Genomic DNA, 27,736 nt, shown 5'->3' on the forward strand with positions numbered 1-27,736 from the left:
TATGAAAATAAATTAGGCTTGAATAAATAAATAAATACAGGCCTAAATCCTTTTTACTCACTGCATACAGGTCAGACTTTGAAAATTCACCCACTGGGAATGCTTACATTCAGATGCGATTTTGGATGTCTTACCTAATTGTTAACATTATCAGAATGGTCAACAGGCAATAATGTGCCTTCATGGCTCCTATGTCACTTGTGAAGTCTGCCTGGCTCATCATCCTGGTCTCTTTCTAGCTATGTTCAAGAACCAAAAACATCTAAAACTGACTAAAAATGAACATCACAGAGGGCTAAACCGTATCATTCTGATTGCGAAACGGTGCAAAATGATTTGCCTCATAGCCGCACTTTCTGGTGCCCCATAAAACCCAGGAACACAGGGTACACAAATCACAGAAACTTTCCTTTCCCTAACACAACTTACATTCAGAATCATGTGCCTAAATAGATTTACTGGGAAGGATTTTTTTTTAAACGGTATAAAACCAATTTATAAAAATAAGAGTGACAGTGCAATAAGCTTCAGAACCGTGTGTCTATTTTTTGGGTGTGGTGGCGCAGACAATATCACAAATATTACTAGCATCTTTATAGATCCATTTCCCTTTCAAAGGGAACATCTGTCAGATCAGTAACTAGAGCTCCCACTGTTTCATCACTTTATGATGCAGGACTGCATTATTTAGAATAATTTGCATACTTTTTCAATGAATAAATATCACAGTCAGGAGCAAATGTTCGGACCCTGAACGAAAATCAAAACAGACTTATTTCTTAATAACGTAAGTACAACCAAACCTGACAAAGGGAGAGGTAAAATGTGGCACAAGAGCAGTTTCTGATCCAAACAGGTGCGAAAACGAGGTGTTGGTGACATGAAGGAAGAAGGTTAAAGCACGGTCATCTGCTGTTAGAGGACATGCATAGATCTGGATCATCCACATTTCTTCCAGTTAGAGCATCAGCCTGGTCTCCTATGGAGCAAGGTTCCCAAACAAATGCAGAAAAGCATGAAGAACCACGGATAATCACAGATTAGTATGAGATCTCCATCATTACACATACATACTTGGGGTGAATACACACAGTAAACTAAAGGAAACAAGTGAGTCAAAAAATGTATTAAGATTTTAATTTTTTTACATTTATTTTTTCCTTATTTTTTTTTAGTTTGTTTTTTCGTTTATTGTTCGCGAGATGGCTACAACACCAGACGGAACAGCATACGCTTGAAACCTAAAGCCTGCGTGGGGCAATTTAGTTTAATGCCAATTTAAATGGTTTTCCTTGTCCAATCCATAACCCACCCCACCCGACACCTTCCAATTAAACTTTAAGTTAATAAATGTTTGGATTTCACTAGGATAAAACATGCCAGTCATGGTATAGCTGAACACTAAACTCAGCCCACCATAACCAAAATTAAAAAAACAAAATACTAATAACAGCCCAATCAGAAAAGCAAGCACTGTTTGTAGAGGCTGTTACAAGATTTAATGAAAAAAGATGTGGCAGCAGCAGAGTCCAGGAGAACGATCAGAAACAGCTCTCCAGCTGATACTTAAAACAAAAACAAACAAAAAAAACTTTCAAAAGGTGTGCTCCATAGGGCGAAACTTACATTTGCCTTATGAAAACTGTGCAACTACTCAAGTCCGTTTTATCAGGAAGAGGTAGGGTTGGATGAGCAAGGTGAGCGACGGAAGGCACAGAAGGGAAGGAAGGGGCAGGGAGAGAAGTAACACATTTTGCATCTTTACGTCCCCATTTGAATTGAGGTGGAAAGGCAACTGAGACACCCATCTTTGAAGCAGGCAAAAAATGCATCTTTCCCTTCCCCTCCACGCAGGCTAATTTGATTTCTTTCCTCCTCTAATTTCCACATTTCCATTAAGTAAATGTATTTTCATTTCACAGAAAGTTAGCTCCATTTTTTCTTTTGCTGCCAGGCAAATTCTTTCAACTTTTTTTGTATTATATTTTTGTTTCTTCTGTTTTTTTCCGTTTTTCTTTATTTTTTAAATTTTTAAAATGAGTTCTTCAAGGAAACCAGTTTCCTCCCTCTTCACACGATGCCATACGGCCAGGCTGCAGCCATCTATTATCTCTTGTTTGCATCTTTGTTTTTTTCTTTAGCATTCCTTCTTCACTCACAAGCAGTAACTTCACAGGATCGCCTTCTCGAAGCGAAGCGCTTCTCATTCTTCGATTAGCTCCTTTCCGCTTCGATTTTGGCATTACGCACTAGCGTGAGTGAAAGCCTTCATCCACAATGAAGTTTTCTGATTGTGGGATATTTTTTTGTCATTTTCACCTGTCTTCTGATAATAGACATTCCTATACAAGAGGGAAGGGAAAATAGGGTCAAAGTTTGAACACATTTTAGTACTCAACACATTTCTTAATTGCGACTGCAGTGATAGGCAATAGGTACCGGAATGCAGGAGCTCAACATTTAAGCCACCCAATTATTCATTGAAAAATGCATAGATCAAGTAGATGAAACTTCAACTATGTGCATGCTACAATGCTCTTGCTCAATGAAACAACATCTTCATTACATCACCTGACATACAAGTCTGGTAATATCTTGAGAAGTGGCAGGCAAACAAACTCTGAGCTCACTAACCATCAAGTGCTGAAATCCCACCACATGATTTACATTTATTTTTAACTTTTCCAACATACACTCAAATCAACTCTGACACCAAGACAAATGTAATCATAACATGCTAAGTAGGAACCATAAAATATATACTAGACCTTTGAAAAACGTCAGACTTCAGTACAAAATATTTCAAACTTACCCTCAAACATACTGCATGTCCTCAGATTGGTAAGTATCAGAAGAATAAGTAACTTACCTTTGGTAAAGCCTTTCCTGATAGAGACTTTTAGCCGCATATTCCTCACCTCAGAATTACCCCCCCAGGTGTCAGACTGGATCTGGAAATTTTTCATGAGCAGTACCCATGTGCCCTGGTAGGTGGTGTCGCTCTGCTCCTTGTAGCATTGCCGGCTGTCCCAAAAGTGGAATGTCAAGTGCCTATATAGGTGCCACCCCAGAGCGCTGATGTCACAGACTTTCTACACCAAGAGCGCGGAGCCCCGAAGAACACGGACCACTAATGTGGAAAACTAGGACCCTGAAACGGGAAAGCCCTGTCCCAAGATATCAGTTGGCGGAGCGGGGAGGATTGGGGGGGGGCTACAGGGGGGTCGGTAAGGAATCTGCAGCTGAATAGTATCTACCAGATTAGGCGTTCCCGAAGGTAATTAACATGTTCATCTGATAGAGACTGCTGTCGTAGATTTACCCAGGCAATTCCTACCTGGAAGAGGGTCTGCGAAACAATTTCACACCAAAAAATCCTGTAGGAACAAACAAGCAAAGTGCTCATCCCTACGAACCAGAATGTCCAGGCAGTAGTGCTTTATGAACGAATGCAGAGAAGTACAAGCAGTGGCTTGGCAGATCTCAGGATCAGGACTCTGCGTGCTAACTCAGTGGTCACAGCCTTGGCTCTGGTGGAAGGAGCATGCAAGCACTCAGACAGTTGCTTCTTGGACAATGCCTAGCAGATTTTAATGCAGATCATGATAGGGTCCGTTTCTGCACAGCCTTTCCCTTCTTTGCTCAGACATACCGCACTAGGAGTTGGTTGTCCACCCGGAATTCTTTTTTGGGGTCAAGGTAGAACGACAAAGCTCTTTTTGTGTCCAGAATGTGGAGTCGCTCCTCTTCCTGAGGTGGAGCGCAAAAAGTAGGAAAAATGATGGACTGACCCACATGAAAGGGAGTGAAAACTTTTGGCAGAAAGAAAGGTCTTGTGCAAAGAACCACATTGTCTGGGTAGATGTTCAGGCAAGGAGGCTTGGATGACAAAGCCTGAAGCTCGCTGACCAGCCAGGCAGAAAGTTTTTCCCATCATGAAAGCCTTCTTGATGGCAAGCAGCCTGAGAGGACAATTGTGCAATGTCTCAAAGGGAGAGCACATTAGAAAAGTTAAGAGCAGATTAAGGGCCCACTGAGGCATTATGAAGGTGGAAAAGTGTTGCAAACCTTTCAAGAGCTTATTTAGAACAGGGGATTTGAAGATGGGTGGCTAATCAAGCAACCACAGAAAGCCTGAGATGGAAGAAAGATTGCCCTTTAGGGTGCCCAGAGCTGAGCCCAGTTGGGCAAGAGAAAGGATAAAGAGAAGGACCCAAGAGAGGGGAGCAGAAAAGAGGTTAATCTGTTTTTCTGCACACCATGCAACAAACTTGCCCCAATGGCAGGCGTATACAGTCTTGATGGAGGGATGCCTGTATGGCAAGATAACAGTGCAGACTTTGGGCAGAAGGACGAAAGCGGTCAGCTTTCGCCACCTAATCTCCACACTTAAATACGGAGCATTGACAGTTTTAGGTGGAGCACCCTTCCCTGCTGCTGTAACAGAATAATGTCCAGAAGAGGCATTCAGATCGTAAGACCGATGGCCATGCTCAACAGTTCAGGACACCAAACTTTCCGGGCCCAGTCCGGAGCCACAAGAATGATTTGGGGCCAGTCGTTCCCATCTTCCTGAGAACTTTAAGCAGGAGTGGTATGAGTGGAAAGACTTACAGGAGGCCTGAGCTCCAGGCGAGACAAAAGGCGTTTCTGTGCGAGAGCCACCTTGGAAACTCGAGTGCGCAGAACTGCTGACACTGCACGATCTCGACGGTGGCAAACAGATCTAACCAAGGCTCTCAATACAGCCGAAAAAGACCGTGCATCATCTCCGGATGGACAGCCATTTGGGATCCTCTAGGAACCTTTGACTGTGTTAGTCTGTCCTGGAGTTCAGAGAGCCCGCCAGGTGTTGAACCACCAGGGAAATGCCCTGACGTGAGCCATGGCCAGAGATACTGGGTCTCTTGACAGAGGGTCTACAACCCTACCCTACCCTGTTTGTTGCAGTACCACAGGGTGGTCGAGTTGGCTGAAAACCTGCACTAGATTTCCCTTGATGGAGGACACAATAGCTGACGGTTGATGTGGAGTCCATATTCCGACAGAGGCCAGAGACCTCTGATCTTCACCTATCCCAGATGGCCGCACCCATCCCAAGAGTGATACATCTGTCACCATTGTCAGACCTAGTTGGGGAGGGAAAGGGTCTGGCCCTGACCCGATTGTAGTTCTTAACCACCACTGCAGATCTTTTGCAGTTCCCTACGAGCTCTGGACCATGTTGAAGAGATTCCACTGATGCTGCTCCCACTGGAACTTCAGGTCTGACTGCACAGCCTGTATATGCCAGCGGGCATGTGTCACAAGCAGGATGCAGGAGGCCATGAGACTCAGCAGCCTCAGAGTCCGTCTCACAGAAATCCAGGATAGAGGCTGAAACATGGGTATCACTGCCTGAGTATCCAGGACTTGAAATTCTGGAGGATAGGCTAAAAACAGCACAGCATCCAGAATGGCTCAGATGAAAGGGAGTGTCTGAGTGTGAGTCAGGTTTGACTGCCAAGTTTATACTGAACCCCAGCAAGTGAAGAAGGTCCCCCATCGTCTGAAGGTGGCAGACAGCCTGGGGTGAGTCACCTTCAACAGCCAATCATCGAAAAAGGGGATGACTGGCACCGATGACCTCCGCAGATGAGCTACATCCATTGCCATCAGATTGGTAAACACCTAAGGGGCGCTCGTAAAACCAAAAGGAATCACGGCGAACTGAAAAAGCTCGTAGCCCACCACAAACTGTATGTAATGCCTGTGGGCAGTCAGGAAGGGAATGTGAAAGTAAGCGTCTTGCAAGTCAACGCTGCCATCCAGTCCCGGGTCCAGGACAAACCGGACTTGAGTGAGCGTGAGCATTTTGAACTTCACCTTCTTGAGGAAGAAAACGAGAGGGCGCAGGTCTAGAATAGAACAAAGGTCTCCAATCTTTTTTGGCACCAGAAAGTAGCAGGGAATAATAAAAACGAACTACTTCTGGCATCTGTACTCTATAGGTTCCTTAGCCAAGAGAGTCGTTACTTCCTGGCAGAGCAAGGATAGATGGTCCTCCATTCGCCCGTCATAAGTGGGTGGCATGGTTGAAGGAGTAGTCTCAAAAAGGAGGAATCAGCCCCTTCAGACAATCTGATGAATCCAGCGGTCCGATGTTATAGACATCCAGCAGGGTAGGTGATGGCATATACTGCCTTCCACTGGATGCCTATGATGGTAACAGGGCAAACTAAAGGGGTTTGGAGGCTGTGGGAGTGGTGGACTGGCCCAACCTCTGGCTTCATGATGCCATAGGGTCTGTGGATACTGTGTCCTTGGCCACCAGAGGTAGGGAAGCTTACGCGCTCTGGTGGCAGCGTAGTTAAAGACACGGCTGGAAGCCCATTGCATAGCCTTGAAATGAGGATTGGGGTGGTGAGGGGCTATGGAAAGACCCAAGAAACTGGCCGTAGATCTGCTATCCTTGAATCACTCCAGTACTGAGTCTATCTTGTCTCTGAAGAATCAGATGCCATCAAAGCACATTGTCATAAGCGATGCTTGAACATCACCAGAAAAGCCAGTTTTCAGCCAGGCGTACCGCAGTAAGGCCACCAATGAAAACACTGCTCTGCCCAGCGAGTCGGTTGTGTCCAGCCCACATCGAATTGTGAACTTAGCTGCACCTTTTCCATCAGCCATTGCTCGAGAGAGTATGGCCAGAGACTCCTCTGGAACCATGGGCAGCACCTGTGCAATCGTATCCCACGAGGAATGGGAGTAACGGACTAAAAGGCATGTAGTGTTCACAGACTGCAGTGCCAGGCTGGTGGAAGAAAACATTTTCTTTCCAGCCTCTCAGATTCCCGATCGGTTGGAGCGGTAGGGAATGCACCAGGATTTACACGGGTGGAGGAGGATTGGACCACCAAGCTCTCCGAGGTTGGGTGCTGCGTCCTCTGGGGCAGAGCAGTGGCAGCGGGCAGTTGTCCTGTTCACAGGAGCTCCTGTGTAGGGTTTGGACCAAGTCCCCAGCAGGAGGTCAATGAGGGCTTCATTAAATGGGAGAAGAGGTTCTCAAGGGGTCACTCCAGGCTAAAGCACCTCCAACATGACAATAGTCTTGACTGCAAATTAGGGTAGGCTAAGGTTCAGGACCTCGGCTGCCCTTACCAGCACCATAGCAAAAGAAGCCTTCTCCGTAGCCACGATAGGGAGAGAGACATTGCCAGTATCTGGAGAGCTGTCCAGTCCGCGGGCGACCGCTAATTGCTCACACCAGTCCATGTTGGGGTTAAGGGTCTTGTATTCCTCAGGGTCCAATGACCCTCTCCTAATTTCCCTCGAATTCCAACCCATAAGAATACTACTCAGGGTCTGGTCTGGAAGGCATGATGCTGGAGTTGGATGACACTCCTCTGGCGAATTGGGGAGGAGCTGGAAGCGTGTACATTAGAACTGGCAATGCTCCCAGCGCAGAGGAAGGTCTGAATGGTATGGCGAACACTGGTTCGGATCCATCCGTGGATCCCAGGGGACCGACTGGAGCCGGGGAGGAACCAACGGTGCAGCACCAGTGGGGGCCCCTTCCGAATTCGCGGGCCTGAAGGTGCACCAGCAGGAACAGGCCACCCAAATATGAGGTGCATGGCCTCAGAGTTGAAACTCAGGGAGGTTCGAAGCTGACCCAGGCGTAAGCTCAACTGAGGAGCCAAGTCTCGAATGACTATGATCACTCATTGGAGCTCAACGGATGGGGCGAAGTCGAAGAGCTCGTCAACTTATTACTCTTCTTTCATTTGTGGGACTTACCGGAAGACAACTTGGAGTGGGACGAAGAACTTGGGCTCTGCAACCGATCTCACGACTTTCCTTCTGACAGGGATTGAGACAGTCACAGCATTGCACATTGGGCGGCAAAGAGCCTGAGGGAGCCCTGCCTCAAGGCCTTGGGGGTCAAGGCACCGCAGTCGACACATGTCTTTGTGTCATAGTCACACTATGGGCACCAGAGGCAAAGGTATGAGCTTGTTACCAACATTCCCAGTGGACACCCTGCCACACCAGGAGATCATTTTAAAAAAGGTCAGTCAAAAGTTGACTGGGGGTAGATGTCTCCGGATTTGGGCTGACTTGTGTGGAAAGAAAAGAACTGACGCAAGAGCGCAGAGGTGGTGACTATATATGCACTGGGCATGTCACTTCCGACGCGGACGACGCCACGTTGCACCGAACAACGCCACCCACCGGCACTAGGGCTACTTCTCACAAAAACTTTCCGGATCCTGTCTGACAGAAGGGGATAATTCGAAGGCAAGGAAACTGCAGCTATAAGTTGGTCAGATCAGGTGTCCTGCACTTTGAGGGGAAAGAAGCTCAAACTGGAGGGGCGCACTGGCTTGTTCTGCCTTCACTATTCCCCCCATTCCTTTCACAATCAGACTACCTCTGCAAGAGGATGCACAAACAGGCAGGGAACAACTCATGGAAATGGGGGATGGACTCTATCCGAGTGTCCAAGCATAGAGGAACTATTTACCTGCCAATGGCATTCTCTAACACCCATATCATTTACAGATAAACACTATTATATGAATATCCCCATCACAGAAGAGAAACCCTCAGTAGAACTCAAATAATAAGGATAAGTAACTTTTGGTAATAATCTTTCTGATGGATACTCTTATCTAACAGATTTCTCGCCTTACAATATTCATCTAGGCCCCTGACAGGATTCAGAGAACTTTCACCAGCAATGCTCTTGTGTACTGCCAGGTGGAACGCCGCGGCTCTCTGTTGACCCCATTTTACCTCATTGTCAGTGACATATTGGAACCACATATAAGTGCTAACTGTGTGGTGACAACAGTTACTTGCTTTACTCTTTGCACACCTCAGACCCAGACCGTGAATAGCTGGTAAGACAAGTGTACAGCTTTATCACTTGGGACATTTTCAGATTTTAAAAAGAAGCCCTTCGCATAAAGGGGAAGGAGGTGGGAGGGCAGTGAGAAATCTGCACAAGAAAGGGTTACCGAAGGTAAGTAACTTGTTCTTCTGATGTATACTTCTAACAGCAGTTTCCAAACCTTCCAGTAGATACCAAAGCAGTAACGCCCCCAGTGGTGGGTCTGAGTACTGGACTCACCAAAATGTCTTGCAGGACTGAAAGGGCGAAGTGTTCGCCCTGCTGGACCTAGCTGTCAAGGTAATAGTGCTTTGTGTACATATGGACGGATGCTCAAGTCGCAGCATGGCAGATGCCAATGACCGGCACTGCGCGTGCCAATGCAGTGGTAGCAGCCTTGGCCCAGGTGAAATGGGCTCTCAGTCCAACCGGCTGCTTTTCCCCCCAGTGTGTAACAGATCTTAATCCAGAGGACTATCTACCTCAGCAGGGTTCTCTCTTGCACAGCCTTCCCTTTCTCTGCCACGGAGAACCCCACAAAAAGCACCTCCCTTAAACAATCAAAATAAAAGCTTAAAGCCTTTTAGGCGTCCAGTTGATAAAAGCTAAACTTCTTAGAGGGACACCTGCAGAGTAATAAATTGCCCAACGTGAAAGGGTGTCACAACTTTTGGCAAGAATGCTACTCGAATCCTCAACACTAACTTGTCCGGGAAAAAAGTCGTATAGGAAGGGTGCAATGCCAGCGCTTGACTTGAAATTCAGGCATGGAACGAGGTGAAGTAATCAAAATGAGGAAGACTGTCACCTTTAATAGTGCTTACTGGCAGGGCGTGCTGGACCAAAGAGAAAATAAATAAAACAACATCTGACACCTTAATGGTCAGTTGCTCGAATACCACACCAGGACACAAATCTGTTGCAGCAACCACCATTAATAGAATTCATGAAAGGGGCGCCTGGGGAAAGGAGGACTTCCACCACCTCAGGCAGCAGATCAAAAGTCGTCCTCTGCTGCAGCTTCGTACATGGAGGTGTAGATTATGTAGATTTTGTTGGAAGGCTCAGCCCTGCTGCAACAACTGCAGACCCTCTTGAATTGGTAGCCTGATCGGAGGACAGATTCTTATGCCGAGAAGCTCTGGGTACTACTCTCCTAGCTCAATTCGGGGTTATCAGGTTGACTTGAGCCCCGTCATTCTGGAGCTTTGTCATAACTTTGGGTGGGAAGGCTTAAGTCTAACGCTGCACATGCGGCAACTCCAACCTGCTAATCTTTTGACACTGTGTTCTTGACCCACTGGCGTAAAATGCCTTGCACTACTTTGGTATGTAAACAACTGATATCATCCGCTCTGGCAATCAAGGACTGTGAGAAAGTGCCATCTTTCTTGAATTGGTATGACCCCACTTTTTTCTGAACTGCTGATGTGCTTTAACTTGACTGTGCCCTGGGCATCTGCCAACCAGGTACCCAGGGCCTGTGTTCCTTCCTTAAAACTGTGTTGAAACTAAAACCCAATTGGCCTCTCTTGCCACCTGTCAGGGTACCTAGGGTACCAGTAAATGGTACCCTAGGTACCCAGGGCGTGGTGACCCGTGCAGACTCCTAAGGGCTGCAGCACTTTTTGTGCCACCCTTAGGGGCCCTGTACCCTGACACCAACACACTGCCTTTGCAGGTTGCGTGTCTAGGTACAGAACTAAACAAAGAGCCGACAAGGCACACATCCCTGTGTGCCATGCCCACAAACCCACTGCCCTGGCATACATCAGTCACCCCATTAGCTGGGTGCCTATGCCATTGGTGTGGGCACAGGTGCACCAGCCCTGTGCCCCTACAGTACCCAGGGCCATTCCTGGGCACTGTAAGTGCAGTGATGTCCTTAAGAGTATATGGTGCTCTTAGGTCGTCATTACGAACTCCACAGCACCATAATGGCTACACTGAAGACTGACAAGTTTGGTACCAAACGTCTTAGCCCATTAAACCCACACTGATGCCTGTGTGGGATTTAATGTAAAATGCACCCCAGAGGGCATCCTAGACATGCCCCCTGAAACCTAACCTACAATCCACATCTGGACTGAGAGGCTGCCCAGGCTGCCACACAGCCGACATGTTGCTGGACCCCTGGGTGGAGAGCCCCTCGCTCTCCTGGGCCTGCAACAATGCACAGCCTGGGCGAGGTGCTAGGTCTCCTCCCCAGAATGGGCAGGGGGAAGGTTCAAAAGGCCTGCCGCCTCTGAGAGCTTCTCCTGACCATTTGCTGTACCCAGCAACCGGCCCCCACCGGTTCTGACCCCTACTCTGGCGGGAAGATTGGAAAAATCCTACATCAGGAAGGGGGGTGTGCCAGCCTGGGCCAACCCCACCCCTCAGGTGGGAGAGGCGAGATGAAGCACGACCCCGGGCTCCAGCCATCTTGAAGATGGGGAGCCCTGCCCAATCCCAGCTAGGTTCCTGCCCCCCTCCCACAGGAGAGGAGCAGACTAGGGAGTGTAACCACCCCAGGACAAGGACATATTGGCCCCTGCCCTTGCCCTACCTGTAACGCCCCTAAATTCAGTACTTAGGGGCTCCCTGAACCTTCCTTCCTCAGATCCCGATAAGAAAAGAAGATCAAGAAGAAGACCCGCCGTGCAGCTGCCAACAACAGGATGAGACCCACTGACTTGGCCCCAGCCCTACCAGCCTGTCAATCCTGGAACCTGCTTCTGTTTAATCCCTGCTACTCCTGCGGACAGCAACCATGGGACTCCCGGAGGACCTGCCTGCCTTGACCCTCTTGAAGACTGGGACTCCCATAAGCAGAGGCTCTGCTTCAACAACCAAACCCCTGGTGCCAGCCAAGAAGCACCAGACCAATCCACTCTGCACCCGCCAAGCCGTGCCCTAGTGATCCAAGACCACAAGGACGTCTCCCCAGCGACTGGGACCTGACGTCAAGTGCCCAAAGACCCTCCTCGACGAACCAGACGACACGTGCAGCCTCAGAACCAATGACCCCTCCAAACCTGTCCAGCTGAGGGTAAGATTTCCCGAAGCCCAAAGACACCCCTGCACCCTGCAGCCCCCTATGCCTTCCTTTGGGGTGACTACCTCTTCTCCAAGACTGAACTTACTGCTCAAAGTGGTTGTCGCACCAGAAGAATCACTGTCCCCGAGTCTGCAGCCTTTGTTCCCTTTTTTTGCCTTTCCCATTCAACAACATTGAGCGCCCGATGCCTCAAAAGCACCCTGCACCCAGCCGGCTGAGTGTCCCTGGTCGTGCACCCTGTGCCCTAACCTACTTCCCCATTTGCCCTGAGCAAGTGATCAGGAGCCAAGCACCCACAGCCGCGTGGCCTGCTAGCCAGCAGCCACCAACCGAAGGCCCCATTCCCCTCATTGGATATCATTGGGCCTAACTTTCTCTGCACCCGGCTGCCGCAGTGCCGCTGGGGGTGTACCAACTGTACCTACCTGACCATGGGGGGGGGACCCCTGAGTCTATGCCCGGAACCTTAACTTCACTGGTCGAGTACTCACCTGGAAACCAATAACTCACTTCCCTGCCATAGGATAACATTCACTGGTTTGACTCGGAAAAATCTTTCAAGTGTGAAGTTTTGAAACTCTAAAATATTCCTATCAAATCAGCCGAATACCGAATTCCGAAGTACTCACCTGTGATCAGGAGAGAAGCCAGTACTATACCTTGTAACCCAGTACTGAACCGCAAAAGTAATCCTAATCGGGTTTACAAGTAACCTGAATTTTCTTCATAGGAATCCATCAACTGCTTTTCTATGAAATTTCTTCCGTCTACTTTTGAAAACTTGAAATATTCCTTAAAAATCGTACCTACTACTGAAACGTAATTACTTACCTGTCTTAAGTAGAGATCCCAGTGCTGGACCTAGGAGCCCAGTACTGGATTTCAAAAGTAATGAGAACATACCTTACCTGTAACCTGAATTTTCTCCCATTAGATAACACTGCCAGATTTGAACTGAAAAGTTTCAAAGTGTGAACTTTTAAAATACCTTTTTATTCCTTAAAAATCATTGCAATAACCAAAACGTTTTTACTAAACTGTTTCCAGCTTAGCCCCCAAAACTGAATCTAGGATTCAGTCGTGGACTTACAAAAGTAATCTACAAAGTAATCAACTGTAATCGTGTAGAAAAACCCATTGAGCTCAATGCTAAATTGTGTTTAGTATTGTGTTGCCTATTTCAACCCCTGTACCTATTGTGTTTACAAAGTCATGTCCTTTCTGCAAAGCAACCTGAGACCACTCATCAATGAGAAAAGTATTTTTTTTGTATGTACCTGTTTATTCTAAAAATAAAACTATATATTTTGATATAAAAACATTTGGCCTGGAGTTCAGTCCTTGAGTGTCTGAAACCTTTTGCTGACTTAGTGTGTACAACAAATGCTTTACACTGTCCTCTGGTACTGCCTTACTGCTCAAACAAGCTACCACTTTTGGGAGTAAGGTCAGCCCTGACTTTAACCTCTGTTATACCTCTGGGGTTGGTGGACTCTATACACACTGTACCTTACTTTGGTCCAGTATATATAGAGCCAGTTTCTCACAAGGACCCTGCAAGGAAGTTCACAAACAGGAAAATGACGAGAATCTCCAACAAACTGCAAAGCTGCAGAGGGTCTTGGGACAGGACCCAAGTCTTTGCTGCCTGTTGCAGTATCACATGGCAGTGGTGTGGTCTGTGAGACCATGCACCTGCCTCTCCTTAATGGAAATGTATGACATTGTTCTACATTCTGTCCATCAACTGTGTTTTTTGCAATTTTCACCCCGAGTGTGCTGGGTATACTCAGACGTGAGTCCCAGGCTCTCCACACCACTGGAGTCCAGCTATCCAGGCTGATGAAGGCTGATAGCCAGAAACCGGTCCTTGGATGCTTGATTCCGGTCTGGGAAAGATATGACTTGGTAGTTCGGACTGGGCTGTTCCCATGAGGCACAGGGTCAGAGCTGATTTGCATATAGCCAGTGTCTAACCCAGGGTGGTGTGGAGTGCAAAAAAACGATGGATTTAGGCCCAGATCCTTGTACTGGGGTGAATGTATGACATTGTTCTACTTTCTGTCCATCAACTGTGTTTTTTGCAATTTTCACCCAGAGTGTGCTGGGTATACTCAGACGTGAGTCCCAGGCTCTCCACACCACTGGAGTCAAGCTATCCAGGCTGATGAAGGCTGATAGCCAGAAACCGGTCGTTGGATGCTTGATTCCGGTCTGGGAAAGATATGGCTTGGTAGTTCGGACTGGACTGTTCCCATGAGGCACAGGGTCAGAGCTGATTTGCATATAGCCAGTGTCTAACCCAGGGTGGTGTGGAGTGCAAAAAAACGATGGATTTAGGCCCAGATCCTTGTACTGGGGTGAATGTATGACATTGTTCTACATTCTGTCCATCAACTGTGTTTTTTGCAATTTTCTCCTTAATGGACAGCAGGAAGGCCTTCATGGCCACATGAAAGGCCCTAAATTCCAACAGACTTATATGAAGCCTGGTTTCAGTCAGAGACCAAAGTCACCTGATCGGCACCTCCCCCAAATCACCTCACTAGCCTAGCAGGGATGTGTTCAACACTACTTTCAGCTCTGGGTGTGGAAAGGAAAGGTGGCTGTTACTGGAGCAATTGCATTGAGCAGCCACCACTGAAGATTGTGAGCTGTGCCCTCCGAGATCAGGATGACATCCGTCAGATTTCCTTTATATTATGCCCACTGGAACTTCAGTTTCCACTGCACAGCATATATTTATTTATTTATTAGTGATATTTCTAGAGCGCGAACAATGGTCCATGGGCGTCTCGGCGCTAAGATATCTGTAATATTTAACCAGAGAGGAGGGAGCTGAGTTTAATGATTAAAAAGCCAGGTCTTGAGTTGCTTGCGAAAGAGCCAGAGGGAAGGACTAGTTTTAATCGAGTGGGGCAACGTATTCCATAACTTAGGGGCTGACACCAGGAATCTTCTGTCTCCCCAGGAAACAGTTTTAGTACGGGGAACCAAAAGATCAATTAGACTGGACGAACATAGTGTCTGGAGGGACAGTAAGGGATCAAATTTTGAACAAGAAAAGCTGGGCCCAGGTTATGCAAAGCTTTGTACACAATACAGAGTTTTAAATTTTATTCTGTTTCTGATGGATAGCCAGTGTAACTCTCTGATGGTGTCCGAGGCGGATTGATATTTGGGAATTTTTCCCAGGAGCCTAGCAGCTGAATTTTGTATTATTTGCATTTTATTTAGGACTCCTTCTTGTGCATTTAAAAATAGTGCATTACAGTAATCCAGGGTGGACAATACAAGGGAAGTAACCAGGGTTTAACCAGCTGTGTCAGGAAGGAAGGGGAGGATTTTTTTGATGAGTCTCAGTTTGTGGAAGGCTGAGGAGGTAATCTGGTTAGCATGTGGATGAAAAGAGAGGCGGTCATCGAAGATGACTCCCAAATTCCTCACCTTGCTAACAGGCTCAGGGGGAGAGCCTAATGACGAAGGCCACCAACGGGATGACCACTCAGGGGTCAGCTGAAAGAAGAGGACTACTTCCGTCTTATCGGAATTTAATTTTAGACAATTGGAAGCCATACAGCTCCCAATTGCTACCATGCCTAGTTTGAGATCAGCCATTTTATGGCCATTGTTCTTAATGGCCAGGACCAACTGAGTGTCGTCTGCATAGGAGGTAAGGCTCATCCCATGGGCACGAATTATATTAGCAAGGTCCGACACATAGATGTTAAAAAGTGTCGGACTTAGGGATGAGCCTTGGGGTACTCCACATGGCAGAGACAAGGTGGAAGAGCGAAAGAATCCCATTGTGACCACCTGGGTTCTATCGGCCAAAAAGGGGGCTAGAAGTTTCCTGGCATTATTTGACACCCATGTTTTCGACACGGTCGATCAAGATAGCATGATCGACCGTGTCGAAGGCTGCCAATAGGTCAAGCAGTATCAGGACTGCTGTACCCCCGGCGTCGCGGATGGATCTAATATCATCCGCGGCTTTAATCAAGGCCGTCTCCGTCCCATGGTATTGGCGGAAGCCAAACTGGGATTCATCAAGTAGATGATGTTGCTCTATGAAGGCAGAGAGCTGTAGATTCAGAGCTTTTTCAGCTATTTTTGCCAGAGCTGGTAAACTAGCAATAGGCCGATAGCTCTTTGGTTCTTCCATGTCAAGATGTGGCTTCTTTAAGAGTGGTTTAATGAGAGTTTTTTTTAGAATGGCTGGATAAATGCCTGTACTAAACATGGCGTTGCAAATTGAAGTGATGGCAGGAAGAACCACTTTGATAACAGGTAATAAGACTTTAAATGGACAGGGGTCGAGAGCAGAGCCTGATCTAATGGTGGATATAATGTCCGTAATCTGTGAACTAGAGATATCTGCAAACAGAGAGGATGGGTCCAGTATGAACAGCAGTCGACAAATTAGAAGAGGATTTGGTATTTTTGGCAAAGGCAGAATAGATGTCGTTGACCTTGCTGAAGAAAAAGCTAGCTAGGGCGTCACAAAGAGGTTGGGAGGGAGGTGGAGTCAGGTTAGGGGAGTGACCTGCTAGCTGCTTAGTGGTTTCGTACAAAGCCTTGTTGGAATTTTTGGCCATTTCAATTCTGTCACTAAAGTATTTTTTCTTGGCCTCATCAATCATAGTTTTGTATTTAGCCACTGTTTCTTTATACTTAGTTTTGGCCTCTACAGAGTAGTCTTTCCGCCAATGTCTCTCTTTGTTCCTACAGTTTTTGTTTTCTTAGGGCCTCCAAGTACCAAGGGGCCGACGGGGTAGATCTATTACGGGACCGTTGTTTAACCGGGACCAGAGGGGTAGCCGCTGAGCCGACCCACTCATAAAATTGAGTAGTGGCAGTGTTAGGGTCGGTTGATAGAGAGGGGGTAGAATTAGTTGAGTTTCCAGGCTGGAGCAAGCAATGTCGTTCCACGCCAGAAAAGACTGGCGAGGATTAGAGGGTAATATGGAGGCGACAGTGTCATGGGTAGTCAGTGAAGCCAGGATAACATGGTGGTCAGACCAGGTGACGGGAAGAATTTGAGAGACATGTAAATCCACTGAGTTAGTGAAAATACCATCCAGTATATGACCCCCGTCATGTGTAGGTGATTTAACCAGCAATGGGAGACCAAAGGTTGTCATATCCCCCAGAAAAGCAGCGGTGTCTTTATCCTCCATCTTGTCAAAATGAAAATTAAAATCGCCGAGGACAGTAAGAGAGCTATCAAGGGCTGACGATTCCAGGACAGACCTAAGGTCGGAAATAAATCCGGTCCTTGATCCCGGTGGACGATACAAAAGAATCCCTTTAAAATTATAAGAGGGGGTCAGGTTGATAGAAAATTGTAGAGCTTCACAGGAGGATAGCGAGAGCATGTTGGTTCTGACAGTGAATGCGTCACGTACAATGACGGCAATCCCACCGCCTTTCTTGCGTTGTCTGTCCAGTCTATGGATAGAGAAGCCTTTAGGGACTGCAATAACTAAGTCTGGATCGGACGATGTGTCCAACCACGTTTCTGTCATAAATAGCATGTCTAAACTGTTGTCCTCCATTAAATCAGCTATGTCCTGTCGGTGTTTCCCGAGTGAGCGGACATTAATAAGGGCGAATGAATAGGATTTAGGTGGTTTGGTCTTGGTGGGGGGAGGAGTTAGATTGAGGGGAATTCGCGATTTACAACTGGAACAGAATTGAGCGGAGACCCCATCAAGAAGCGGCGGGTCAAGTAGGAGACATGAATGATGTTGGGGGGTGGTCGCAGAAGCAATAGCATATTGGAAGTATATGGTTGTCGTGGGACCAGGGGATCCGGACCAGGGGGGGTGGCCCTTGGCCCGGTCCGGGCGCAGACGGGCTTGCCTTTGGCGCGCCCGCCTGCTGTGCGGGCGGGTCTGTTTTTATCCATGATTGGGAAAGTGGGAGGAGGGTGGGAGGAACGAAAATCTATACCGCCAGCCTTCCCCTGCCCAAGAAGGCGGCTGAAGTGGCAGGATGAAATTACCGTTGCCTAGTGACGGCGGCGCTGTGTAATGCGGTGGTAATCAGCCTCGGGCGATGCAATCTCGCCCCAAGGTGAGGGCTAGTGGTTAAAAGCTGGCAATTAAAATATATTACACGTTTTTAAAACCTATTATTATTAAATCAATAACAACCACAATGTCAGGATATCTGGCAGAGCACAAGAGAGCGCAGAGTTCCCCCGGCTTCCGCCTCAGGGGTGAAGAAATGCGTTACTTACCTGTAACAGCAGTTATCCAGTATTGGTGTCTTTCATAGATTCACATGCCTGAATCATTCCCCGTCGTCGAGACGGGAGCCTCTGGTAAATAAAAAAGTAATGTCCATAGACATACATAGAGAGAAAGGGTCCAAGGGTCTCCCCTTAGTAGCCTTTCCTTGTCCTTATGTAAAAAGGACCAAACTGACATAGTCAGCCAATCAGCTCCGACCTCCCTCTAGAACCTTCCTGGGAGGAGCCTCAGTCCCTCAGATTTTCGTACGCACCCAGCTAGGTTTGGCGTAATATAGTCCGAGAGGGAAGTGAGTCCTTCCAGGGGAGGCGGGAGGGTTGCATGTGAATCTATGAAAGACACCAATACTGGATAACTGCTGTTACAGGTAAGTAACGCATTTCTTATCCAGTATTAGGGGTGTCTTCATAGATTCACATGCCTGAATCAGAGTAGCTAGCAATTATAGCAGCACATTTGTGAAACAGAGTTGCTCTGCCGTCATAGTAGATAATGCATATAATATCATACAATAAAGAGACAGCATATCATCAGAGCAATAATGTGCATACCTGGAAGGCGGGATGTAGGAAGGCTCACCTTACTGAAAGAGGTGGCGAAGCACCGCCTGGGCCACTGCCGCATCCTTTTGGAGTTCGATATCCAGGCAGTAGTGTCTGGAGAAAGTATGCGGTGACTTCCAGGTCGCCGCTCTGCAGATGTCCAGGATCGGCACTCCAGCAAACAGTGCCGCTGACGTAGACATCGCTCTGGTTGAGTGAGCCAGAACACGGTCATTCAAAGGCCGGCCGGCCTTTTCGTGGCAGAATGAAATCGCCGAGGAGATCCATCTGGAGATGCTTTGCTTCATGAGGGGCAGGCCCATTCGTGGCCTGCTGTATGCCACGAACAGCTGTGAGGATTTCCTGAGAGCCTTAGTCTTGTCCAGGTAGAACTTGAGGCACCTCATAAGGTCCAAAGAATGCAGCGACCTTTCCGCTGCTGTGGAAGGGTTGGCAAAGAAGGACCTAAGGACCAATGGTTCGTTGAGATGGAAGTCCGAAGGTACTTTTGGAATGAACTTAGGGTTTGGTCGCAGTATCACCCTATCATGTCTGAATTGAAGATATGGTTCCTGAATGGACAAGGCTTGCAGCTCGCTAACTCTTCTGGCCGAAGTTAGAGCGAGCAAGAGCGCTGTTTTCCATGAGAGGTGTTGAAGAGATGCCCTGTGAATGGGTTCAAACGGGTGACGCATGAGCTGGTTGAGTACCAGGTTAAGCTGCCATGTGGGAGGTACTTTCCGAGGCCTCGGAAAGGATCTGTATAGCCCTTTGAGGAATTGCTTGACTAGCCGACTAGACCACAGAGAAGGTCCTGTGACCGTTCTGGTGAACCTCGAGATTGCTGCCAGGTGAACTTTGATGGACGCATGTGCCAGTCCCGACTGGGCCAAATGCAGGAGGTATGGTAATATCTGTTCAGGTGTGATGGCGAGGGGCCGTAGGCCCTGGTCTGAACACCATATGCAGAACCTCTTCCATTTGAGACAGTAGGTCTTGTTCGTACTGTCTGCCCTTGCTTTGGCTAGTACATCCCTGCAGTCTTGTGGGATATTCAGGCCACCGAACTCTCTGTGCTCAGGAGCCAGGCTGATAATTTGAGCGATTGGAGGTTCGGGTGCTGTACCTGCCCGTTGGACATCGTCAGAAGGGCCGGGTGTTGGTTCAGGCGAATCGGTGATCTGATGGAGAGTCGAAGCAGATCCGAGAACCAGTGTTGCCTCGGCCAGGACGGGGCAATCAGGATCAGGGTGCATGGTTCCACCTTCATCTTCCTGAGGAGCCGTGGGATCATCGGGAATGGAGGAAAGGCGTATGCAAAGACGCTGTACCATCCGATGGAAAATGCATTTCCTAGTGATCCTGGTTGGGGATGCCAACTTGCGAAGCTTGGGCATTTGGCGTTCCTCTTGGTGGCAAAGAGGTCGATGTTTGGGACTCCCCAAAGAGAAAAGATGTGAGTGAGGGCGCTGTCTGATAGTTCCCACTCGTGTGAGAGGGACTTTTGCCTGCTCAGGGCGTCCGCGATGGTATTGTCCTTTCCCGGGACATATTCCGCTTTGAGTTGGATTTCGTGCAGCACTAGCCAGTTCCAGATCCTCTGCGATTCGCGTGAGAGCGAGAGCGAACGCGTTCCCCCTTGTTTGTTTAGATAGTGCATCGTCGTGGTGTTGTCTGTCCTGACGAGCACTGGGGCTTTCTGGATGCGGGGCAAGAAGGCTTGGAGAGCCAGATACACGGCTCTTAGCTCCAAGAGGTTTATATGGAGCGATTGCTCTTGAGAGTCCCATTTGCCGCTGATTTGTAGGTCCTGGAGCACCGCGCCCCATCCCTCCAGGGAGGCGTCTGTTGTTATCACCAGCGGTGATGCTGGAATGAGAAACGGTAAGCCCACAGTTAGATTTCGGCGACGTGTCCACCATTGTAGAGCTTTGGAAATGTTCGGTGTGATCCGAAGGATGTCTTCGAAGGAGCCAGTGCTTTGAGTCCATTGGCTCGCGAGTGCCTCCTGCAAGGGCCGCATTCTGAGCCTGCAGTGCGGGATGAGGAGTATGCAGGAAGACATTATCCCCAGAAGGGAGGTGTAAGTCCGAACTTTCAGGTGCTTTGTCTTTGCCACAGCCGTGGCCAGAGATAAGATCTTGTCTGTCCTCTCTTTCGATGGGAAGGCTTTTGTGCACCCTGTGTCCAACATGGCCCCTAGGAAGGTAATCTTTGTTGCGGGGACCATGCATGATTTTTTGAGATTGAGCGTCAATCCCAGATTTTGAAAGAGATTGGTGCAGGCGTTGGAGGATGTGATTGCGTCTCCAGGAGAGGGTGCTTTCACCAGCCAGTCGTCTAGGTAGGGGAAGACCTGGTGGCCCAGTTGACGCAGGAAGGCTGCCACTGGCGCAAGGCATTTTGTGAAAATGCGCGGCGCGGACTTGAGGCCGAACGGCAGGACTTTGAACTGATAGTGACGGCCCGCCACCTTGAATCTTAGGAATTTCCGGTGATTTCTGAGGATGGGGATGTGGTAGTATGCATCCTGGAGATCCAGTGACACCATGAAATCTCCTTTCTCTAGAATGCCCAGGATTTCTTGAATCGTCACCATCCTGAACGATTGGCTCCGCAGGAAGGTGTTGAGTGCCCGGAGATCCAGGATGGGCCTCCACTTGTTTTCTTTTTGTTGTACAAGAAAGAAGTGGGAGTAAAATCCTTTCCCCTTTGAGGATGCCGGAACCCTTTCGATTGCTCCTTTTTGTAGCATTGTCGAAAGCTCCTTCAGAAGCAGGCGTGGATGTTTGTGTGTCCGTCTGCGTGGAGGGGTACTGGGAGGGATGGAGGTGAATTCGAGAGAGTGGCCGAATCGAATAATTTGAAGAACCCACCGGTCTGTGGTGATGTACTGCCAATTGTGAAGGAAGTGGGTCAGCTTTCCTCCAATTTGAAAGGATGGAGAGGGTGTTTGGACTGGCTGGAGTAGTCGGTCACTGGCGGCCGCCAGCGCCCCTCTTGGTATTTTTACCTCTGTAGGTTGATCTTCCGAATGAAGATTGTCGGCTTTGCTGTTTTGTTTTGGTACTGGCCTTTGTGATTGTATGAGAACGAGGACCTGTTTTGATATGAGCCTCGATAGGAGGACTGACCTCTGGGCCTACTGCCCCGAAAGGACTGGTTTCTAGACTGCAGAGAGCCCAGTGCCCTTGCCGTGTCTGTGTCCTTCTTAATGGCCTGTAGAGCCTCGTCGATCTTTTCTCCAAACAGGTGCTGGCCGTCGAAGGGCATGTCCAGAACCTTTGCCTGTACTTCTTGGCGGAATGAAGTCGCTCTTAGCCATCCTTGGCGTCTCAGTACAGCAGCTCCCGCAAGTTGACGGAAGCCTGTCATGGCTGCGTCGATAGCACAGTCTATGAGTTCCGCTGCAGAAGATTGACCTTCCACTAGGAGCGCTTTCACCTCACCCTGGACTTCGTCAGGCAGCTCCTTCACGTAAGGGGCAATGTCCTCCCACAGCTGGCGATTGTAACGCCCCAGCAAGGCAATGGAGTTTGCCACCTTGATGGACATGGCCGATGTGGATGTGAAACGTTTACCAATCGTGTCAAGTTTTCTGCCCTCTTTGTCCGGGGGAGCGGACAGTGGTGAGGAAGGGTTGCGGGAGTGTTTCTGGGCCGCCTGCGTCACTACCGAGTCCGGTTTGGGGTGACCGTTAAGGCAAGCCGCCGCAGTGAGTGGTGCTCTGTATTTCTTATCTAGGCGTGGGACCACCGCCGGCACAGAAGCAGGAGGTAGCATTAACTTCTTTCCTTGTTCCCACAAAAAATCTATGATCGGAACAGCTTTTGCGGATTTCTGAGTCTGTTCCTTAAAGTCGTGCAGGAAACAGTCAGTTTCTGTGGATTCCACCACCATGTGGAATCTCTTCGCTGCTCTCTCCACCAGCTTGTGGAAGCCAGCAATGTCCACCGGGGGGGGAGTCCGCTTGACGTGGTTGTGGTGAAGCTGGGGATGATGCTATATAGTGAACCTCCTGGACCTCTCCTTCCTCCAGTTCTTCCTCCTCCTCCTCTTCGTCCGAAGAGACCACCACTTGAGGCTGGACTTCATGGTGGGTTTGATGGTGAAGCTGAGTTTGTTTTGGTGCGGACACCTGTGCATGGACTGAAGGTGTCTGATTCCCCTTGTCCTCTGGCGCGGGACTTCTAGGCGCTTGACCGCCTCTGTCCGCCTCCGGGAAGCGTTGCTTGTAGTCTTGCACAAGAATTCGTAAGTCATCAACCAGGGTCGCTGGTAAGCATATCATGGGGGTGACTTCAGTGCGGATACTGGTATGGACGGAGTGTTCCTGATAGGTGAATTCTTCCTGTTCCTCATCAGTGCTTTGGCATTTTATGTGAAGGTCTGAGACCGAAGTAGCGGGATCCAGATGGTCATCCTCTTCGGATTCTTCGCTTTGGAAAATTTCTTGAGGTGGTTGCTTTTCCACCTTGCTTGGAGACGTCGTTTCCGGGGTAATTAGTGGTTTGCATGGTTTGCCAGACTGCATGGCAGAGCTTGTCGTCGTCGAGGGGACCGTTGACGGTGGCAGCATCAGGGTTGGCGCCTCCAGCAGTTTCGATTTTTTCCATGGTTCCTTCGTCGACGAGTCGTCCGTCGACGTTGTCGTCGTCGACGGAGCCTTCGGTGTCGTCGTCGAGCCCTTCGTCGACGGGGTCTTCGTCGACGGGGTCGTCGACGACGAGTCCTTCGTCGACGGGGTCTTCGTCGACTGTGCCTTCGACGACGAGCCTGCCGTCGACGGGGTCGTCGACGATGTCTTCGTCGACGGTGGAGTGGACGAAGGGATCTTGGTCGTCGACGACTGCGAAGTCGTCGTCTTCATCGACGGTGCCTTCGTAGACGATGTCCTCGTCGACGAGTCTCTCGTCGACACTCTCGTCGTCGACGGTTTCGACGACGATGGGCTCGTCACTGGTGACGGCGTCGTCGACGGTGTAGTCTTCGTTGTCGACATGGTCTTTGTCGTCGACGACGATTTTAGGAGAATAATTGAAGAAACAGGTCTACCTGAAGATGAGGAGGACGTAGTCGTCGACGCTGAGGGCGACGACGCTGATGTGGTAGACACCGTGGTTGTGACTGAAGTAGTCCTCTGGCTTTGTCTAGAGGACGGAGCAGGCCTTTTAAAGGTTTTATCCTCCTTAGCAGACACTGAAGATGACGCAGATCTCGCCTCTGAAGACTTTTTATGGGTCTTCGTAGGAGGAGTGTCTGAGGGGCCCGGGGAAGCTTCCCTTGGCCTCTTGTTAGAGACAGCAGAGGTCCTGGAAACGCTGCTCACAGAGGAGTCCAGATTGTCTCTGTTCTTAAGCCTGTCCAACCAAATCAGAAGGCGACCTTCCCTGTCTCTCACGGTCTTTTTTAGAAAAGACCTACAGATTTTGCATTTCTCCGAATTATGGTCCGGGTAAAGGCAATACAAGCACAGGTCGTGCTGATCATCCACATGTATTCTTTTCTTGCTACAGGAAGAGCAGGCCCTGAACAGGGCTTTCTTCTTCGAGTCAGACATGGAAGAAGCAGTAGAAATACACACTTACTTCAGGAATAGTGTGGTGAAGAAGTCCTTGAAGAGTTTTTAGGTTTCAGAGAACACTTTCAAAGAAAGTTTGATGATTTTAGAGTAATCCTGAGGAGAGCTCAGGCTGAAGACTCCCTAGCACAACGTGCGGTAGAAAATCTGAGGGACTGAGGCTCCTCCCAGGAAGGTTCTAGAGGGAGGTCGGAGCTGATTGGCTGACTATGACAGTTTGGTCCTTTTTACATAAGGACAAGGAAAGGCTACTAAGGGGAGACCCTTGGACCCTTTCTCTCTATGTATGTCTATGGACATTACTTTTTTATTTACCGGAGGCTCCAGTCTCGACGACGGGGAATGATTCAGGCATGTGAATCTATGAAAGACACCCCTAATACTGGATAATTAAACAAATATATATATGTCCACTAGCATTATCAACTAGGAGGATGCAGTAGGCTAAGAGGCCAGGAAGCCATAACTTGAATGTTTCACTCACTGCGGTGAAGGGAAGGCTCTGAATTGCACAGCACGTAGGATAACTTCAATGACTGGGAGCCTACGCAAAAAAGTCTTGCCTCTGTGGGGAAGTGGTGAATCCTGCTCCTGCATAGGATGATATGCAACACCAAGGGAAAACACAAGATACTTGGTGACTGTTACCACAGGGGAATGGGACTGGAAGAACTGATGCCCATACTCACCGGCACTGTCTGACAGAACCACGTTCACACCTTTATGGGACAGGGGTGACTACTGTATTGGCTGGGGAGACTGTCTTTGCCTATATGCCAGTTCTCTGGAGTAACTTCTGAACTTTTTAAAATGATGTGGGCATTGCTTGGCAGGGTGGAAGAGACCCAAGGACTGTACTGTGGCTCCAAGGCAAAATCTGATTTTTTTGTTTGTTCTTGTTTACCAGAAATGCATGAGCCACTAAAGGGCACATCCAGTACGGAAGGCTAGTAATCCTCAGAAAATCCTGTGAAACGCATCCACACGTGTCAGCGAAGCACAACGCTGGTATCAACTGCCCTTCCCAGGCAATTAGTAGTAACTAGACCAGCACAAATCACATATTTGATTGTGTCTTGTCCATCATGAATTGTCAGAGCTAAAGACGTCCCCAAGATCAACAGGGATCCATGTGTAGAGCGACCCAATAAATATACAGCATTTACCGATCACAATGCTAGACTGGCAGAGGAGAACACTCATTTGCTAAATGTCTCAATCCTCTTAGACTTCCTATCCAGAGGCGCTGCAGGGAATGAACTATTGTTCACCTTAATGGGTCAAGACTGACAACAACACTCCCTGGAGTATAATGTTTCGTAAGAAAGTCAGGGTCGCCAGCAGTAAGTCTGTGATCTCTGGCCTTGTGTCTATTTACCAATGGGCAGGAACAACGCTCTGACCATGTGCCCATCAAGGTAATAATGAGGGTCTTATTAAAGGGCTGGCCCAGGCTGAAACATTTCTTTAAGTATGTTAGTTTTGGTCTCAACTGAAGCCCGCTGCAAATCTAGGACCTCATCTGCCAATTTCGGGAAGCAAATCTGGTCCAGACCATTAAAGCAAAACAATTATGAACAGTTGAATGATTTATTAAAGATGGCACTACAGGACCTGCTAACATATTAAAGCTTACAACAATCACAACCACAACAAGCATTGGCATAGCCAATAGGTCTCGCCTTTGGGACCTTATAAGTGTTTAAAACCAAGGATATTGTGTTGCATAAGTAAGTACAAAGCGAGACTCATTGGCTATGCAGATGCTTGTTTTTTGTTAGAAGGAGTGTACCAGCACTTCTTAAAAGAAATGTAATACTTTTAAATGGAGTACCAACAATTCACATAAAAAACAGGTTCTCTGCTACAGTGTACTTGCACTTCTATTTTTCCATTTCAAGCACTGGCCAGACATGTATCAAGACAGCGCCCTAGTGACAGGCCTCTACGATCTGGCGAGCAGGCTGACATCTGGGCCCAGAGCTGGCTCGGTCTTCATCGTGCTCTACAATTCTGGATTTCATAATGCTCGAGCCTTGCCCAGGCAGCGAGGCGCAGCTTGGACCGTGGCACGTTTTCTCACAGTCCTTCCTTGCCTCTTCTCTCGTCTGCCCCCACCCTCACTTCACATTACACTGATCGGTCCCTATCTGACAAACAGGCCATTTTCCTAATGAGGGAAAAATGGAGAGTGCAGGAGGAAGCGGGCAGGAGGCAGCCGGCGTGCGGACTGAGAGCGCCAGCCCTATTACCGTCCTATCACACTGACTGCAGAGTATTAACAGCCGCAATCTAGCCCCTACTCCCCGGAAAGGCCCCTCACGTCATCCCCTCCCCAACACGCACGGCCTCCCACCCTTTTTTCTGCAAATTCCCATATGTGGAACATTTTCCAAACAGCAAATGACGGTCCATGTTGACAGGGATGTTAGATGATTCAGGCAGCAGCAGGGGGTCTGAAGAGAGGCAGTGTGTGTGTGTGTGTGGGGGTGTGTGTGTGTGTGGCTGTGTGTGTGTGTGTGTGTGTGTGTGTGTGTGTGTGTGTGGCTCTGGGTGTGTGTGGCTCTGTGTGTGTGTGCGTGTGTGTGGGTTTGGGGTGTGACGGGAGGCGAGGAAGATAGGGGGACACTAGGACAAAGGTAGCAGCAAATGCACCCTACCTGTGCACACGCTAAGGGGGGGGCCCCCTGAGGGAGGGGGTGGGGGAGTGTTCTTAATTGAAAGTTGACAGGGACCGTTAGATGATTTAGGCAGCTGCAGGGAGTCTGAAGAGAGGCACGGAGCTGTGTGTGTGGGGGGTGATGGGACGCTAGGATGAAGGTAGCAAGAAGGCGGAGATAAAGGGAAGGTAACGGAGGGAGAGATGGGAGAAGAACAATTGTTACTTACCTGTAAAAAGGTGGTTCTCCAGTATTGGTGTCTTTCATAGATTCACATGCTTGAACATTCCCAGTCGTCGAAGCGCTAGCACCCCACCAGAACCTTCTCCTCAGAGCTCAGTCCCTCAGATTTTTGTAGCACAGGAGTGACAAAAGAGCGAGCCTCTGAGGGGAGGTGGGTGGGTTGCATGTGAATCTATGAAGGACACCAATACTGGAGAACCACCTGTTTATAGGTAAGTAACAATTGTTCTTCTCCAGTATTAGGGTGTCTTTCATAGATTCATATGCTTGAAAAGAATAGTGAGCAGTAGTAGCGGTGTGAGACTCGAACCAACCATGCATAAGCATGTATAAAACTCAAAGAGACATAATAAAGTCATGCAAGTAATCACAACAGCCATATAAAACCATAAAGGCGGAGGGAAGACAGAGGCTCACCTTAGTTAAAAAGATTGCGAAGCACGGCCTGTCCCACTGCCCAATCAGCTTCTTTGATGGCCTCCAGGCAGTAGTGTTTCGTGAAAGTGTGCCTGCTGGACCACGTGGCTGCTCAGCAAAT

The 27,736-nt window shown here is 48.5% G+C and overlaps 1 protein-coding gene across 2 annotated transcripts in view; it reads right to left on the reverse strand.

Annotated features, from left to right (window-relative positions):
- Window positions 1-1,115: 1,115 nt before the first annotated feature.
- Window positions 1,116-27,736, reverse strand: part of TNPO3 (transportin 3) — a 1,270,791-nt gene continuing 1,244,170 nt past the window's right edge. For both annotated transcript variants that reach the window (XM_086918869.1, XM_086918868.1), the window contains exon 23: window positions 1,116-2,342. The gene's annotated coding sequence lies outside the window, so the exon portion shown is untranslated. The remainder of the gene's footprint in view (window positions 2,343-27,736) is intronic.

This window comes from Lissotriton vulgaris, chromosome 1_1, assembly GCF_964263255.1.
Source record: "Lissotriton vulgaris chromosome 1_1, aLisVul1.2, whole genome shotgun sequence".
Classification (NCBI taxonomy): Eukaryota; Metazoa; Chordata; class Amphibia; order Caudata; family Salamandridae; genus Lissotriton; species Lissotriton vulgaris.